The 16,795-nt window shown below is 36.2% G+C and overlaps 1 protein-coding gene across 7 annotated transcripts in view; it reads right to left on the minus strand.

Annotated features, from left to right (window-relative positions):
• Ube3a (ubiquitin protein ligase E3A) overlaps nt 1–11,714 on the minus strand; it is a 77,309-nt gene extending 65,595 nt beyond the window's left edge. For 3 of the 7 annotated variants that reach the window (XM_021166378.3, XM_029479338.2, XM_021166374.3), the window contains exon 1: nt 11,220–11,712. The gene's annotated coding sequence lies outside the window, so the exon portion shown is untranslated. Of the gene's footprint in view, nt 1–6,467; nt 6,618–11,219 lie in introns of all 7 variants that reach the window. The other 4 variants (XM_085841693.1, XM_029479339.2, XM_085841692.1 and 1 more) reach the window with 3 other exon arrangements.
• Nucleotides 11,715–16,795: the final 5,081 nt, after the last annotated feature.

The raw sequence follows: 16,795 nt of genomic DNA on the forward strand, positions 1-16,795 counted from the left end.
GAACAAACTTCAAGAACAAATATTCCATTTTACCTCTGTACTTCATATCATAAACACACCTATTTTTAAGACCCTATTTTTGGCATTATAACTTCCAGCTCCCAATTATCAAAGTTATAACACCATTTGAATATCTCAGCATCTAAAGTAATTTTAAAAAATCTTTTAAAATCTCAATTATCCTCATACACCCACATACACATACCCAAAACATTCTATTCTATATATTTGAATGTCACCAATCTCATTGTCCTAACTGAAAAATCTCATGTCATTTTCTTCCCCTATTTCTACTTAACCTAACATTATTTGCAAATCTTCAAATTCTTCATTAAACAGATATCAATTCAATTTTGAGTGTATATTGGTAGCTAAAAACACCATGGTCTCCCCAAAGGTAAAATTTATCACATATTAGTAAATCCTGTGGCATAGCAGTAGGATTCTCGTTCCAATGACTCAAATCAGAAGTTCAAATCATCCTGCCAAATATAATATATTGCTCACTCACTGCTACCAATTCCACCTCAGGGATCTCCCCACAATCCAACACTATCCTTAACAATTCTCCAGTGGCCTTTACTTCCTTTCGGTATAGCTTAATCGCTCTATCACAATATGTAAAACTATGTTTCCAAACCCTGCTAATATACCCTTCCTTCCAGACTAGACAAAACATTGACGGTATGTCCTTAATTTTTATACTAAATGTTTTGAAATGTTTATAGAATAAAACAGCACACGGAAAAAAAAAAAACAAACAAACTTGGGTAGCTATGTAAATGCAAGGCTAAGAAACTTCAATCTGTTTCAAAAGACTATCCATGTCCATTTCCTTATAAATCAGTCTAACTCAAAGTCACGCCTTGAAAAATTAGCTTTAAAATCCTTTTTTGTAATACTTCATCTTTAAAGAAAGAATTCATTGCTTCTTTTCCCCACATGGTTACTAAGATTGTTGTGATACAGAGTCTTGTCATTTTACCTCATTTCTCTCTTCCATATTTTGACAGAACTATCCTCCTAGAAATTAGAATTTGGTCATATCCCTCTCATATTAAAAAAAAAATCCCTATGCCTTCTCAATTCACTTAACATAAATTTCAAACTTTTTTTACATATTAACTGATGTCCTTGTCATATGGTCACATCCAGTAATCCAAAAATTACCCATATATGATGACATCCTGAAATATCAATCTCCCTTGGTTATTGTACTCTATCATATATTAGAAATCTCTATTTCTGATCTTAATAATTTTGCTTCTCAGGATATTCCACAAGAAATGTTTTCCTGTGCTCTGCAATTTCCATCCTCTCTTTATCTATAGAAGCCTATTTAAAAAACAAACAAAACTATTTTTCCTAAAACTTTAGAGCACCCCAAATGAACAATGACAGTTAAGGACTGAGAATGACAATAACACTAACAATGAAAAAAAATCAGAACCTTCACATATTACTAATAAAAGTATTTCAAAGGAATATAAATATGTAGCCACTTTGAGAAAAGTTTAAAAATGCCTCTAGTTTTAAATAGTTGCCATATTTCCCAGCCAACTCACACCTAGATATAAAATCAAGAGAAAGCTATATTATTTACAACAAAAGTTAAATCCATACATATATGTGTATTATATATAATATTATATATGTATATATGTGTATGTATACACACACACACACACATACACACACACAAAATACCATAACAACTCAAAATGAAAGCATACAGAAGCCCATATACTGATGACTGGACAGATAATCAGCCATTAAAAAAAAAAAAAAAAAACCAACAACAACAAAAAAAACCTTGTAGAGTTTCTTTTCTTTTAGTTTTTTTTTTTTTCTGTAAATTATAAAACACACAGAAAATTGCTTAGCATACAGCAGGCCCTGGATTTCAAATTCCAGTACTTAAAAAAATTAATTAAAATCATTAAATTGAAGCATGTAGAAAAAAAAATCATAAAACTCTTACCATTTTACCAACCACTCAGAATTAAAGCAAACACAAAAGATGCCATTTGATATCATTATTTAAAATCTAACTATTCCAAGTACTAGTAAAAGAAGCTAGAAACAAAAATGTTCATTCACTGGTGATACAGTGTATGTTGGCAAATCAAATTCACATAAAATTTGCCATATCTAATCAAGTTCAGGATATATCCTATTTTCTAACAACTTCATCCCTTTAATTTTCCCTAAAGAAAACCTTTTACAAAGGAAGTATATAAATGATCTGCGCAATATAGGAAGCAATCCAAAATATTCATAAGCAGTGGGATACAATACTATTTAGTTATCCATATACCGTAATACCACAAAAGAGATGTGTCAACATACATATCTCAAAAACATAACAGATAAAACACATAAAATAAAAACACATAAACTGATGGCAAGTATGTATGAAACATATCTATACATTTTTAAGCATGATATCTCACTTATTGGCAAAGGTCATATTTAAATACAAAACAGGAGATATTCAAGAGCCTCAAGAAATCTCTTACATGGATAAGAAGAGAGGGTATGAGGACTTGGAGGAAGAGATTTAGTTTCCAAAACAAAAATCAAAACTGGCATCATTTATATTCCAGGATGGTAGATAAGTAGATTAATGATGTACTATTAAATGCTTTAAATATTTTGTAACATGTTTTAATAAAACAATCTGAATATACAATGTCTAAGCTAAAAACAAAACCCTGAGACTATGGAGAATTCCATGACACAATCTTCCCAATTTATTAAAAGTATCCTAATAAGATAAAAATGTATAGCTCTTGAGATTATCTCCATGAGTAGGATAAAGCCATATGAGCCTGGCACTTAAAAAAAAAAAAAAAACACTTAAAAAGTTTTAAATTAAAGTTAAAAATTGAGATTAAAGTTAAAAATTGAGAGACCTTAATCTACCTAACTATCCTCTGACCTTCACACACATCACAGCATGGCACTCTTATGCCCAAATACACATCATACAACACATAATGATAATAACAGTAATAATAATTCAAAAGATTAAGATAAAACATAAAGGACTAAAGGACTAGAAGAAACGTTCCCTGGGTTTAATGCCAAGAACCCCCCCTCAAAAAAACTATAACATGATAATTTTAAGCGCAGAATAGGTGTCTAAATAATTAAGCTATTATATCTTGACCACTAAAAAGAAGAATTAGTATCAATTTTTAAAAGACCTTCAGAAGGTCTTTGTTAATTGTCCAGGCCAATCTAGTACTGCTTAATTCTGTTTACCTTTAAATTCTCAAGCCTTGAGAATTATGTATTTCCATACATACATATTTCAAGTGCCTACAGCAGATATTCTAACCTAGACCTGAACAATCTACAAAGTAGTTCATTCATTCCAACATTTACAAATACCTGTATCTGCAGAAGGGAAAGGAAAAGGACAAAAGGGAGAGAACAGTGAGAGAGGAAATAACTGGGAGACAAGAGGTTGGAGAGAGGGAAAAAAGAGAAGAGGAAAGATGGAAAAAGGGAGAAGACAAAGGATACAGAATACAAAATGTGTACACAAATAAACATTCACTGTTCTCCCAGACTCTTCAGTATAGGAATAGACATCTAATTTCAATTGGTTAAGTTATGTGCATATATCTGTTTTTAAGTTCACCTCTTCCCTGTGTTTCATTTAACTCAAAAAAAGAAAAAAGAAATGGAGTAAGAGAAAATTTCAGAATCAGTAAAAAGATGATCCATACAAAGTTAAATCAGACCAAAACAATCTTTCATTTTTAAAGTAACATGAAGCATAATGTACCAGCCAATATTATACATGATGTTAAGTACAGATAAAAGACTAAAATTAGCTCAGTTCTCCTACTATGCTTTAAGGGCTCTTATTTTAAAATTATATAGCCCAATCTGTAGAGGAAAGTATATTCCTCTTTAAGTTCCTAAACTTTTACATTCCCATCTCCAGTCTACAATTCTGTACAATGTTATAGAATCAGTGAGAAACAGTAACATAGAGGATGGAGAATGGAACAGCATTTACAAGTGGAAAATTTTCATTTCTTTGAAACTAAGGATTTGGATTTTCTTAATGTATTTTCTATCAGTAACACATGATACACAGTCAGGTCACTTCAAAAGTGAGGACAAAAACATAGTCTCTAATGAATCTTTATCTGAAATAAGATTTATCTATTAGTACACATACTATACAACAAGTACTCAAAAAACAACAATTTAAGTTACCAAACAAAAACACATTTAACAAAGGCAAATATTATCTTTATTTTTGGCATATTGTATGCTTAGCAAATATATCTACACAGAGGGGCATAGTAAATAGAAATCTTAAGGGAGAAATACTAATAAATTGAGGCTACTCTACTTTCCCTTGGGATGCACTAGGCATTATTTTTCTTAAAGAAAGAAAGAAAGAAAGAAAGAAAGAAAGAAAGAAAGAAAGAAAGAAAGAAAGACAGACAGACAGACTACGCATTTCATCTTTTCCTTTCCAAAAAAACAGCAGTATGATTCACATCTGATTCTAGGTAAAGTGCTGAACCTATAATGAGAAGAAATTCTTAAGAGTGGTATCAACTAATGAAAACAAGGAATGAGTTTCAGAAAAGACAAGAATTCAAGGAAATAACAAAATATAAAGTTTGTTCATACTAAATGGTACATTGCGTGGTTGGTTTCTTTTAATTTCTCCTATATTGTTCATATCTTCTATATTTAACTAGAGGTATCAGCATTTATTTTATATCACAGATTATAAAACTAAGTTATGGCCATGGTTCCACAATGGTATCTCTAAGACTACTTTTTCATATCAGAAAGTCCATTAGAAGTTTTAAGTGAATAGCCATCTCTTTTATTTAAAAAAGCAAAAACAAACAAAAAACATAGGTTTTTGTTTTAAAAAAAAGAAAAATTATATCACATTAAAACACTGTTCTGTTGGGCTGTGGTGGCCCACGCCTTTAATCCCAGCACTTGGGAAGCAGAGGCAGGCGGATTTCTGAGTTTGAGGTCTCCCTGGACTACAGAGTGAGTCCAGGACAGCCAGAGCTATATAGAGAAACCCTGTCTCGAAAAAACAAAACAAAACAAAACAAAACAAAACAAAACAAAACAAAAAAAAACAAAGCAAAACAAACAAACAAACAAAAAAAACCACTGTTCAGAAAAGTACAACACCAACAGTATCTTCATTCATGTCATAGCTATGTAATTTGTGTGCCAAACTGCTTGCTTTAAATGTCCAGAAGAACATTTTGAATTGAACATGTATGCACTGGACACACACACAAAAATTGGTTCACACCCATAGTCCCCAGCACTGGAGCAGTGTAATCAGAAGGATAAGTAGGTGAGGTTATCTTCAACTACTAAGAAATTGAGACCAGTGTGGACTACAAGACATTCTGTCTTTTAAAAAAAACATATACAACAAACAAGAACTTAAAAAGTGTCCCGGCACTTGGGCCAAAGACCAAGAATTCAAGGGCAGTCTGCACTACATGTCCAGATACAGTCTACCCTAGGTTATATATGTTGATTTTTATCAACTACTACTACTCCTGCTGCCTCCACCACCACCACTACTGCCGCCACAGCTACCACCATCCATCTACACACACACCCACACACATACCCCGTCACCATTCAAAACAGATCTCTAAGGCTCCATAACATATTTTTTTCAAAGTACTTTTTTCAACCTAGGGATGTAACTCACTGCTAGGTAGCAAGACCCTGTATTCTATCCCCAGCTATGTAAAACTAAAATTGAAGGATTTTTTTTTAATATCTGATTTCTGTCAAATTAATGAGAGTTGTGCTATACTGCTTAAATGATGTTGACAGGTAAGAAAGACCAACTTCTGAATGTACTGAGCTGCTGCTAAGAGTAACAACAGATTACACACAAGGTTATGTGTAGGGAAAATTTTATTCTGCTCATATAAAAAAAGTTCAGTACCTATATACTACTACTACTACTACTCTGGTTTCACTCAAAGATGCCAGCTTCAGCAAGATTTACATAGGATTCTCTTTTGCCTAAGGCAATTTCTATGTGAGGCTCCTACTCAGATTTGCTACAACTGAACTGCAAGAATAAGTTTAACTATGGTACTATGGCCCCTAAAGCCTGCCCTTTCCCATCATTCTTATAACCTATTCACTTGCAATTCATTTAATTAAAAAGCAGGTCAAGAAGAGCAAATGACAAGGAATTCAGCTTTGCAAATAACTTATCACTAACAATTTCATGTTAAATGTACATTACTTATTTCTAGGTTTTACCTGAAGCCACAGAAGTAATAAGTGCTTCAGAATTTCAGTGGTTTAGGAAACAAAACAACCTAAGCTTATTGAAATAGTTATCAAATCTGAAACAAATTCATATATTGTAATTGCGGCTGTAAAGGAGATATACCCCTGCAATCCCAGCTCTCAAAAGAGGTACATACCAGAAAGACCAGGAGGCTTAGCCATGTTAACAGAAAACAGTATAACCGTATTCCATCATCCTTTCTCCTACAAATTTCCTGGGCAAGTTACTTTCTTCATACAGTATCTATCAATGTTCAAGAAGTATCACATATGAGCAACAGAATCCTCTGTAACAAGAAGGCAGTACCACTTTAATATGATTAACAAGGCCTTAGAAAGATAAATGGCCTGCTCCTATTTAGTTCACTCTGGCTCAAGACAGATGTAAGGAAAGCAACAACTTCTGACAACATGAATATTGCATTCTTTATTCCATTTCAATAATCCTACGTTGTTTTGTTTCCGAAACCACTGAAATTCTGAACGATTTACTTACTCTGTGGCTTCAGGTAAAACCTAGAAATAAGTAATATATATTGAAACCTCTTTTAAAAATCAGTATTAAAAATTTTTTTTCATGTGTAGATAGGTCCAATACTTATAATCTTTCCAAATTACTATTCAGTTAGTTTAGTTGTTATAGACAACTGAAATCACGAAAGTATAGGTAATATTTTGAAATTAAATGAAAACAGGAAATCTGACGTATACTTATTAATAAGTCACTTTATTAAGAAGGAATAAAGTGTCATGTATTTCAAGCCTTTCATGCTTGGAAAAAGAAATTGAGAAAAATAATAGTATTTCTACGTAATACAATTTATTTCACATCTTTTATTCAAAAGAATTAAATCCTGTGCTATCTTATAAGGATTATATTTTACTAATACTATAAAAATATATAACTCCATAAAAGTGAATTGCTAATTACAAAATAAGTGTAGCTATTCTTCCAAACAAACATTTCTGACTCTTATTATTGAATCAGAATGGTAATCACTGTCCAAAATATGAGTCCTGACAGGCTGAGTAGCATACATACCAGACTAAATCTATTTTATTTTCTATATACCACATGTGCATGTGTACTGTAAAAGGATATTGATGGGCTGCAAGTAAGACATGAACACATATACCAAGGATACAAAAAAAGGATACAAACAGTATCCATTACAATTGTAGCTAAGGGGTTAAGGGATATTAAGTCTACAGAACTGCCCTAAAACTGGAGGGGCATAGACAATTAAATTCCATAACTTAACAGAATTATCACATTAAAAAATAAAATGGTATTATGTGCAATAAATAACCAACCTATCAGTTTCCAAATGATAGATATTTTCTTATTTTTTTTAACCCTTATAACCCATTTCAGCTCACACAATTCAAAGGAGCCTCAGAAACACTAGCTGATACTGATAACTATTTCAGACATATTCCCCTATATGATCTGAATCTTTGCACTCCCCCCCTCAAAAAAAAAAACTTCTCTAAAAGCCTAAAATTGGAAGTGATGAAATTACAAGTGTAACTTTTAGGAGGACCTACATTGATGAATGAGAGCAATGTCCTAATTTTAAAAGACCATATGTCTTAATCTTAGCTGAAGCAAGTGGGTCTTTGAGTTAGAGGCCAGCTTCAACTAGCTAGCTAGCTTCAGAGGCTAGTGAGAGACACTGTCACAAGAAAGGGAAGCGGGGAGGGGAAAAAGACAAAAGAAAAAAAGAGAGGAAGGGGAGGGAAATAGAGGGAAGGCTGGAGAGATGATTCAAAAGTTAAATTAAAAGCACTTGTTGCTCTTCCAGAGAACCTGGGTTCAATTTCTAGAGCCCACATGGCAATTAACAACTGTCTATAATCCCAGTCACAGCAGTTCCAACACTCTCTTCTCACCCCTACAGACACCACACCCATGTGCACTCTTATACAATAAAATCAAAAAAAAAAAAGAACAAACAAAAACCCTAATAAACAGAGACAGACAGATACACAGAGACATAGTGATACAGGACCGCAATCACAGCTACTATGGAAGGTGGCAGGAGGACTCCCAGTAAGGAGTGTGTACAGAGGACTAGGAAGTGGTAGAGCAGTTCTAGAACTTGAGAGGCCCTAGGTTCAGTCCTTAGTCCTCCTAACACTACTCAAATTTACAATGAAAATTAGCTCTGATCTTAAGATTTCTCAGTGTCCTTGACTGTGAGATACATTTTTTGGAGTTGGGGGTGGGGGGGTTTTGACCAGTCTTTGGTATTTTATAAATAGGCCAAACAGACTTAAGAATTCTGGAAACACAGTCTGATGCCAGCCTGGTCAATACAGATAGCTCCAGGACAAAGAAATCCTGCCTCCCAAAAATATTAATTAATTAATTAATTAAAGAAAAAAAGTTTTCAATTACACATTCTATCACATCTCTGATTGATAACTTTTTGAGCCAAGGTCTTGCCTTAGTCTAGGCTGGCCTAGACCTTGCCACAATCCTTCCTCAGCCTCTCAATTGTTGGTTTACAGATGTGAGACATCATACCTAACATAACATTCTTTATTTTTATCAGTAAGAAAAAGTAACTGTCAAAACCAAAACTCTATTATCCTAAGCCTTTCTAAAGAGAACATCAAAGACTTTGAGGACTATTTTTATATGACCCTCTGCTCTGGCACGTGTTTTTCCGTATTTGAAAGTACTTAAAAGACCACCTCTTACAACTCATCTCCAGTTGAAAAATCAGAACACTGATGTTTTTAATAGCTGCATATACATGTAATATAAATCCATTAACAGTAATATTATCATTAATAACAAACAAACCTAATTAGAATAAATGATAATATACCAGTAACCATTCATTTAAGATGTTGATTTATTTGAAAAGATCATCTTAAGCTCTTGAACAGAAAAAAAAATTAGCTATGGCCAATTAAAAAGAAAATGTTCATAAAAATTGAGAGAAACAATTATTACTGTAATTATTTGAAGGAAGACACAAATGTTTAAGAAATACAACTGAATAAAATTTACATGTCAGAGACATTATAGATACCTAATGAATGCAATGTTAAAAAAAACGAATCAAATAGAATGAGTTTTGTCTCAGGTAGAAATCAGATTTTCTAATTTAAAACCATAAAAAGGGTAAGTAGCCAGTCCTGATGGTATACATTTTTAATCGCAGAACCCTGGAGACAAAGCCAAGAGGAGAGTTAGACATCATCCAGGAATATACCATAAGACCGTTTCTCAAAAAAAAAAAAAAAAAAAAAGGGGGGGGGGGTGATGGTGGCTATTTCAGGGATAAAAAAGCCACTTACAAAACCTGCATACAAAAGGAATTTTCTAAACTCAAAGTTAAGCTCCTCAATTATATGAAGAGCAATATCCAAAGAAGTATGTGTATACCACTTCACAACACACCATGCAAGGTAAATATTGACACAAATTATTTCACAACCTACATTCTGATTTTGAAAACAAAGCTACAAGTCACCTCATCTTTATTATGTGCTGTATCTTTCTTAAACTATAGACTGCGAATTGTTGAAATTCTCATTTTTATTACAAATTCTGATACATGGCTTTTTTGTAAAGCTATGTATTTATGGATTTACAGTCATCCTTACTTAGGCTTATCAGCAATACAGATGCAGTATCCACTTCCTTAAAAGTGCAGTAAGCAGTCTATTCTGTCATACATAACAAGACAAAATTTTTCTTTATCTCTCGTGAATTCTAAATTTACATGATTTACCAAAAAGATATCTTAAGAGTACTAACTAATCTAAGGTGTGACAAAAACATTCGTCATGTCTCTTGTCCAATAGGGCTTTGATATTTAGCTTTTTAACAGCTGTATTTCTTAAAGTTCAGGCCATCTTTATTTCAAAAGCACTTCCCTATCCAAAACATTTTAACATAATCTGCTGCTGCTTCTCCCAAAACCATGGGTTATATGAATACCCTTCACGATGTAAAATAATGGTGGATAACACATCCCATATACTATTTAGTTAACATTTCCAACAGTACACTAGCTACTTAACGCAATCCCAACGAGATTTTATACTGTTCTATTTTAGCATGCTCAAAAGACATTAAAAAAAATTGACGTAAAATTGTCTTTAGAGGATTCTTCTAAAGCTGATAAAGACTTATTAAAATTATGCTTTCTATTTTTAAGGCTAACGCAATTATAGCACATTCAACTCTGATTCTTCCAACAAAAAGCCTCCGCATCAAAATGGGGAAAACGTCCTTTTCATTTTCTCAACTGGAAAGGGGGAGGGGAGAAGAGGAGGAGGCCAACTGCTTACAGGTTTGCATTGAAAATTAACACTGCAGTTTCTGAGGAATCAGTAACTCACGTTCAACTACTGAATCCTACCAGACAGCACACGAATAAAACCAGAGCGCAATCCTTGGGTTTGAGGTGCCGCTTCATCCGTCTTCCTTCCAATCCACCCCCAATACCCCAACCCACTAAGCACACATCTAAATATGTCTTCCCCACTAGAGCGCCCCTTTGGAGGAAAAGGCCTGCCTTTCGCAGCCTGAAGCCACGGCTGGCTCTCCGATCTCTGCTTAGATGAGGCCCCCGATCTCGACGCCTTGCACGTCCGCCCCACCCCGGGCCCACTCGGGTACCCGCGGGTGACAAAACCCTCCCTCCTGCGTCCAGCCAGCACTGACAGTTAAGGCTGCAGCAGCCGCAGCCACCAGGGCCTAGTCCTGGCACCGGCCCCTCCAGACCACGCGCCCCAAGCACTCGCTCACGGAGGCGGGTGAGGGCCCGGCGCCTACCCTGTCAGCGCGGGCCGGAGGGTGACGAGGGGACCGGCGGTACAGACCAGAGGGTGCGCGCCGGGCAGGCCGCAGCCGCAGCAGCACTGACCTGTCCTCGCCCCCGCGCGTGGGCTGCGGCCCTCGCAGCTGCGGCCGCCTCACTGGTCCTTGTCGCCCTCGTCCACCGCCGCCGCCCGCCACCGCCTCGTTCCCTTTCGCTGGCGCCACCGCCGGGTCTCATGCGGGACCCGCGCTTCTCCTCAGGAAACCGAGGCCGAGAGGCCAGGCGCCTGGGCAACCTTGAAGTCGGCGCTGAAGCGCTGCTGTCGCGATCTGTCCACAGTGGGGGGCGAGGGCGGCGAGCAACTCCGAAGAGAAGCAGAAGGAGGCGCCACCGTCAGCGACAGGTCGACGGAAGAGAAGCGTAACGAGGCGGTGAACAGCTGCGTGGCCGGGTGCGCGAGCGAGAGAGCGAGCGAGCGAGCGAACGCAGGAGGGGCGACGAGGTGCTGGCGAAGACGAAAGGCCCTGTAGTCTCCTGGAGTCACCCAAAGAGGAGCGCCACCATCTTGGGAGAAATACGGATCTCGCGAACGCAGCACTGGACGAGATGACTAGGTGGGCGGACCGAGTATCCCGACAGGCAGCGCGCGCCAACCCTGCTCGGAGTCCGGAGGCGGGATGCGAGGCGGGGTTGCGCGTGCGTGGGACGGCGACGGGCTCTGCCCCGCCCCGATCACAGCTCTGTGGGGCCCTCCTCTAGCTCGCCTTCGCCTGCGGCGCGGGGGCCTTTGGGAAGGGGAGATGGCCTTGGGCTGGGTGGAAGCTGGCCAGCATCGTCGCCATCTTGAGACTGGGCTGAGAGAGGCTTGGCGTTTTTAGCCTCTGCTCCTTTTACTCAATCTATAGACCAGTGTGCTTCGGTGTACTCGCGAGAGCGGACAGGGCTACCCAGCCTAGGAAAGCCCAGGAGTCAGTTAGAGGGACGAATAGGCCAAGAGGGTGTAGCCTACTGGCCGCACGAGGAGGCATAGAAGTGTTTTGTTGCTAGGGCTGACCCCTACGACTTTTCATCCGAACTGTCTGAGTAAAGGATTCAGGCATTGAGATTGGGCAACCTTTCAGCAAACAAGGCCATCAGCCTCTGTCAGAACATGATATGTCACTGGCTTACCAGACTAGTAGGTAAAAGCCCAGCCCCTCCTGTGTTGTCTTCCAGTAGATTGTCAACTGAGAAGAAACCGCCTTGCCTGATCACACGTAGATAAGAGGCTAATTTTGATTTACAGAACACCTGAACCGTGTTAGAGCCATGTGACTTGTTGGTACCGGAGTGAGGGTTTACTTAGGTTTGTTGTTGTTAATGGTTTTGACACTAAATTATTATAAAGACTAGCTGACATGTTATTTTCTGGCTTGCAACTTAGTAAGCCTTAATCATCTAGTGCTCAAAATGTAACAATCACATGTATTAATGTGCTTTTCTGTTTATTACAGCTCCTATAAATGTGTGTGTATGGATAGATAGATAGATATAGATATATGATCTCCCCACTATAAAAAAAACTATTTTTGTTACTGGTTTTTCAAGACAGATTTCTCTGTGAAGCCCTGGCTGTCCTGGAACCCATTCTGTAGACCAGGCTGGCCTTGAATTCAGAGATTCGCCTACCTCTGCTTTCTGAATGCTGGGATTAAAGGCTTGCTATTTTTTAAAACTTAAAAAAAAAAAAAAAATAGGCGGGTGTGTGTGTGTGTAAACTATTACAGGATAAATAATAATAAGTGCAACTGTTATATCAGATTTTAAGATACTTTAAATTTTTTTCTTCTCTCCCTCCATTAAAGATCCTCATTTGGAATACCATTGTATTATATGAAAGGGACCAGTAATAAATGTAACCCTTTAGTTATCTTTGCAAACTATTTAAATACAAAACCAAAACTGAAGATCATTAGACTGCTAAGAAAAGTAAAGTACATATACTATTGCAGCATGTGAAGACGCTTTCAGCTATTCAGCTATTCACTCCTAAATAAAAGTCTGAAAAGGAAAGGTGATGTTCTAGTAATGTGAATTATCAAAATGTAGCCAACAGCCCAGAGTTCTAAAAAAGCTTAAAAGTTTAAAGGAAATAGATATCCAAGTGCCAGTCAAGTTCTATATGGAGATCATGGAGAATACTAATTTCTCTTAACAATCTGAAGAAATTATTTATTTAATGTTCAATATGTATTCTTATATGGGCCTCTGATGTTCAGGACTTCATGTACTTTGATTTATCATTTTTAAAATTTAGAAACATTAATGCTAGACATAAAGGTACGTGCCTGAAACCCCAACATAAGCAGGAAAATCTAGAGTTCTATGGCAGGCCTCACTATAAAAAGAGACTATCTCAAAGAGAGGTTGAGAAATCAATGTTTATGCTAAAAATTATTACCATGAATGATTCCTGCCAACATATTTGTATAGTTTTCATAATTTTTTTTCATTTTTCAGCCACTTTCTAGGAAAGGCTACTTGGTATCTAGGTTGTAATAAGATCTAAATGAGACTCAATAGTTTGAAATATTTTCTCATTTCAAATGTAAAAGAACCATGCAACTGTATAAGCATATTCATTCTTTAAACAAGCTTAGTGTCTACTATTTATTTACTCAGAACAACCTGAGCCTTGTAAAACAATACAAGATAATCTCTGTACATATCTTCAGTAAATCAGTTAAAGAGGAAATCAGGCCTGTAAAAGTTTTTTAGAACAGTTGAGCACTTGTATGGTTTCTGGCTGTCAACTAATATTTATATGCTACTCCTGAGCTAGGATAAAATGATCAGAAAACGTATAAATCCTCAACACAAAAAATGGTCGGGAGAAATTTTCCTTAACAGAACACCAATGCCTCTGGCTCTATGGACAGATCAAATATTGACAAACAAAATCTCATAAAATTGAAAAGCTTCTGTAAGGCAAAGGATTCTGTCAACAGGACAAAACAGCAACCTACAGATTGGGAAAAGATTTTTACCAACCCTACATCCAAGAGAGGGCTAATATCCAACAGTGTACTTGTATACATAAAATAAATAAATAAGTCTTTTTAAAAAGGCATCTGGTTAATCAATAATTATGAATATAATATTTCATTTAAAGGCAATGTCTTACTTGACACTGATATATGCAGAATACAAAATTCTATTGCTGAAATAATCTTTTACTTTGTTAACTCTTACCACTGCTGCAGAACTCTATTATTAAAGCTTACATTTTTGTTTTGTAATATTAACCTACTCTATTAGCATACAAGGACCAAACATTTTAACTGTAGTAAGATAAATATCATTCTTAGCAACATATTTTCTGTTGCTTTTATTTATTTTGTTTAGGATGCTGATCACATCTATATAAATTTGAGTGGTTAACAGCAAGTTTCTGAAGTGCTAATGTGTTGCATGTACCTTTCCCACCCCACCTAAGCTCCTAGAATGAGCCAAGCTACCAGCCCCAACCCAGCTTCCTTTGAATCCATGGATAAAAGACACACACACACACACACAAGTTGTTCCAGTTCAACTTGCCTTTTGACACAATTTCTGGGCAACAGACTTGGCAAGTATACATTTTGTATATTTATAGTGAGAAGTGAGCAATTGGCCCATGTTTCACAACTTAAAAACTAATAGAATTACAATTTAAGCAAAGGAATGTGTGTGTGTGTGTGTATGTACACATGCTTGTGTTTTGTTGTAGAATTTGTTTTGTGTTTTTGTTGTGGTTTTGCTGTGTAGAAGCTTTTGAGGTTTTTTTTGTTTTTTTTTTGTTTTTTGTTTTTTCAAGTCAGGGTTTCTCAGCCCCGGCTGTCCTGGAACTCACTCTGTAGACCAGGCTGGCCTCGAACTCAGAAACTTGCCTGCCTCTGCCTCCCAAGTGCTGGGATGAAAGGTGTGCGCCACCACGCCCGGCGAAGCTTTTGAGTTTTATGGAGGACTTGATTGCTGTTTACATTAATTCTTGGACAAGTGGGCTTATATTCTTACAGTCTCCATACATCCTCCTCTAAGAGCATTCCAACATCTACATGTTAGAGGGCACTACCTATGTTTTCTTCTAACAGTTTCAGTATTTCAGTGGTTTTCTTGTTTTATTTTAAGATTTATTTATTTTATTTGTATGAGTACACTGTCGCTGTCTTCTAACACACCTGAAGAGGGCCTCAGATCCCATTACATATGGTTGTAAGCCACCATGTGGTTGCTGGGAATTGAACGCAAGACCTCAGGAAGAGCATTCAGTGCTCTTAACCTCTAAGTCATCTCTCTAGCCCCCTCAGTGTTTCAGGGTTTTTTGCTTTGTTTTGGTTTGGTTTTGTTTTTTGGGTTTTGGGGGTGGCATTGTTGATGTTGTTGTTTTGAAAGCTGATTGATATGGTTCAGTTTCATTCTTCTCCATGTCAGCATCCACTTATCGCCACACCATTTGGTTAAGATATTTTTTCTCCAGTGTATATTTTTGACATCTATGTCAAATATTAAATGACTGAAATTACATGCACTCATCTTCATGATTTAAATTTTATTGCATTGGTTTACATATCTTTTTTATGCCAGCACAATGTTTTCTTTGGCTCATACTTTGAAATACTTTGAAATCTGAATTGCTAATTTCTCCAGCATTGTTCTTTTAGCTCAGCATTGTTTGGGGATATCTGTGGTATTTTATGGTTTCATATGACTTTTAAGTTATTTTTGCCTATTTCTATGAGAAATGAGTTAAGGATTTTAATTCAAGTTGCAGTGAATGTGTAAAAAGCATTCAATTAAATGATCAAACACACAAAATTAAATCTACCAAGTCATGAGCATGTCTTCCCATTTTATACTATTCTCTATCTTTTCCTTTAGACATGTAAACTTCTCATTGTAATGTTCTTTGACCTCCTTGGCTATATTTATTCCTCAGTATTTTTTTTCTTTGATATTGTTGTGAGTGGAAACACGCCCATGAACTTTCTCTTATCTGTGTTGTTGGTGTACAGAAAAACTATTGATTTGTGCAAGTTGGTATTACATCCTGCCATATCGGTGAATTTTATTGTTTCTAGTAGTAGTTTTCTGGTAGAATTTTTGGCATCTCTTATGTAAAATATCATGTCATCTCCAAATGGCAAAATTTTTACTTTTCTTTTTTCCTGTTTGTAGCCTTTTAATTTCTTTCTCTTGCTTTACACCAGCTAGTATTTCTACCACAGTATTGAAAAGGACTGAGGATAGTGGACAGCTCTGTCTCATTTCTGATTTTGATGAGATTGCTTTAAGTTGTTCTCAAATTAATATGATGCTCACTGCGTCTTTCTCATATATAGCTTTTTTATGTTAATATATTTTCTCTCTCATCATAATTTATCTAGGATATTCAAAATGAGTTTGTGATGGACTCTGTCACAGTTTTTTGCTGCATCTATTGATCATCTCAATAGATGGTCTTTTTTCCTTCAAGTCTGCCTATGAGATTTATTACATTTATTGTCTTGCATATATTGAACTTCTCTGGTTTTTCAAGGATAAATAAAGCCGATGTGGTCGTGGTAGATAATCTTTTTGATGGGTTTCTGTATTCTGTTTGCAAGTATTTTGTTGAATTTTTTGAATCTATACTCATCATTGTATTGACTTGTAGATTGACT

Source organism: Mus caroli, unplaced genomic scaffold (assembly GCF_978045245.1).
Source record: "Mus caroli unplaced genomic scaffold, Mus_caroli_1 scaffold_8, whole genome shotgun sequence".
In the NCBI taxonomy this organism is placed as follows: Eukaryota; Metazoa; Chordata; class Mammalia; order Rodentia; family Muridae; genus Mus; species Mus caroli.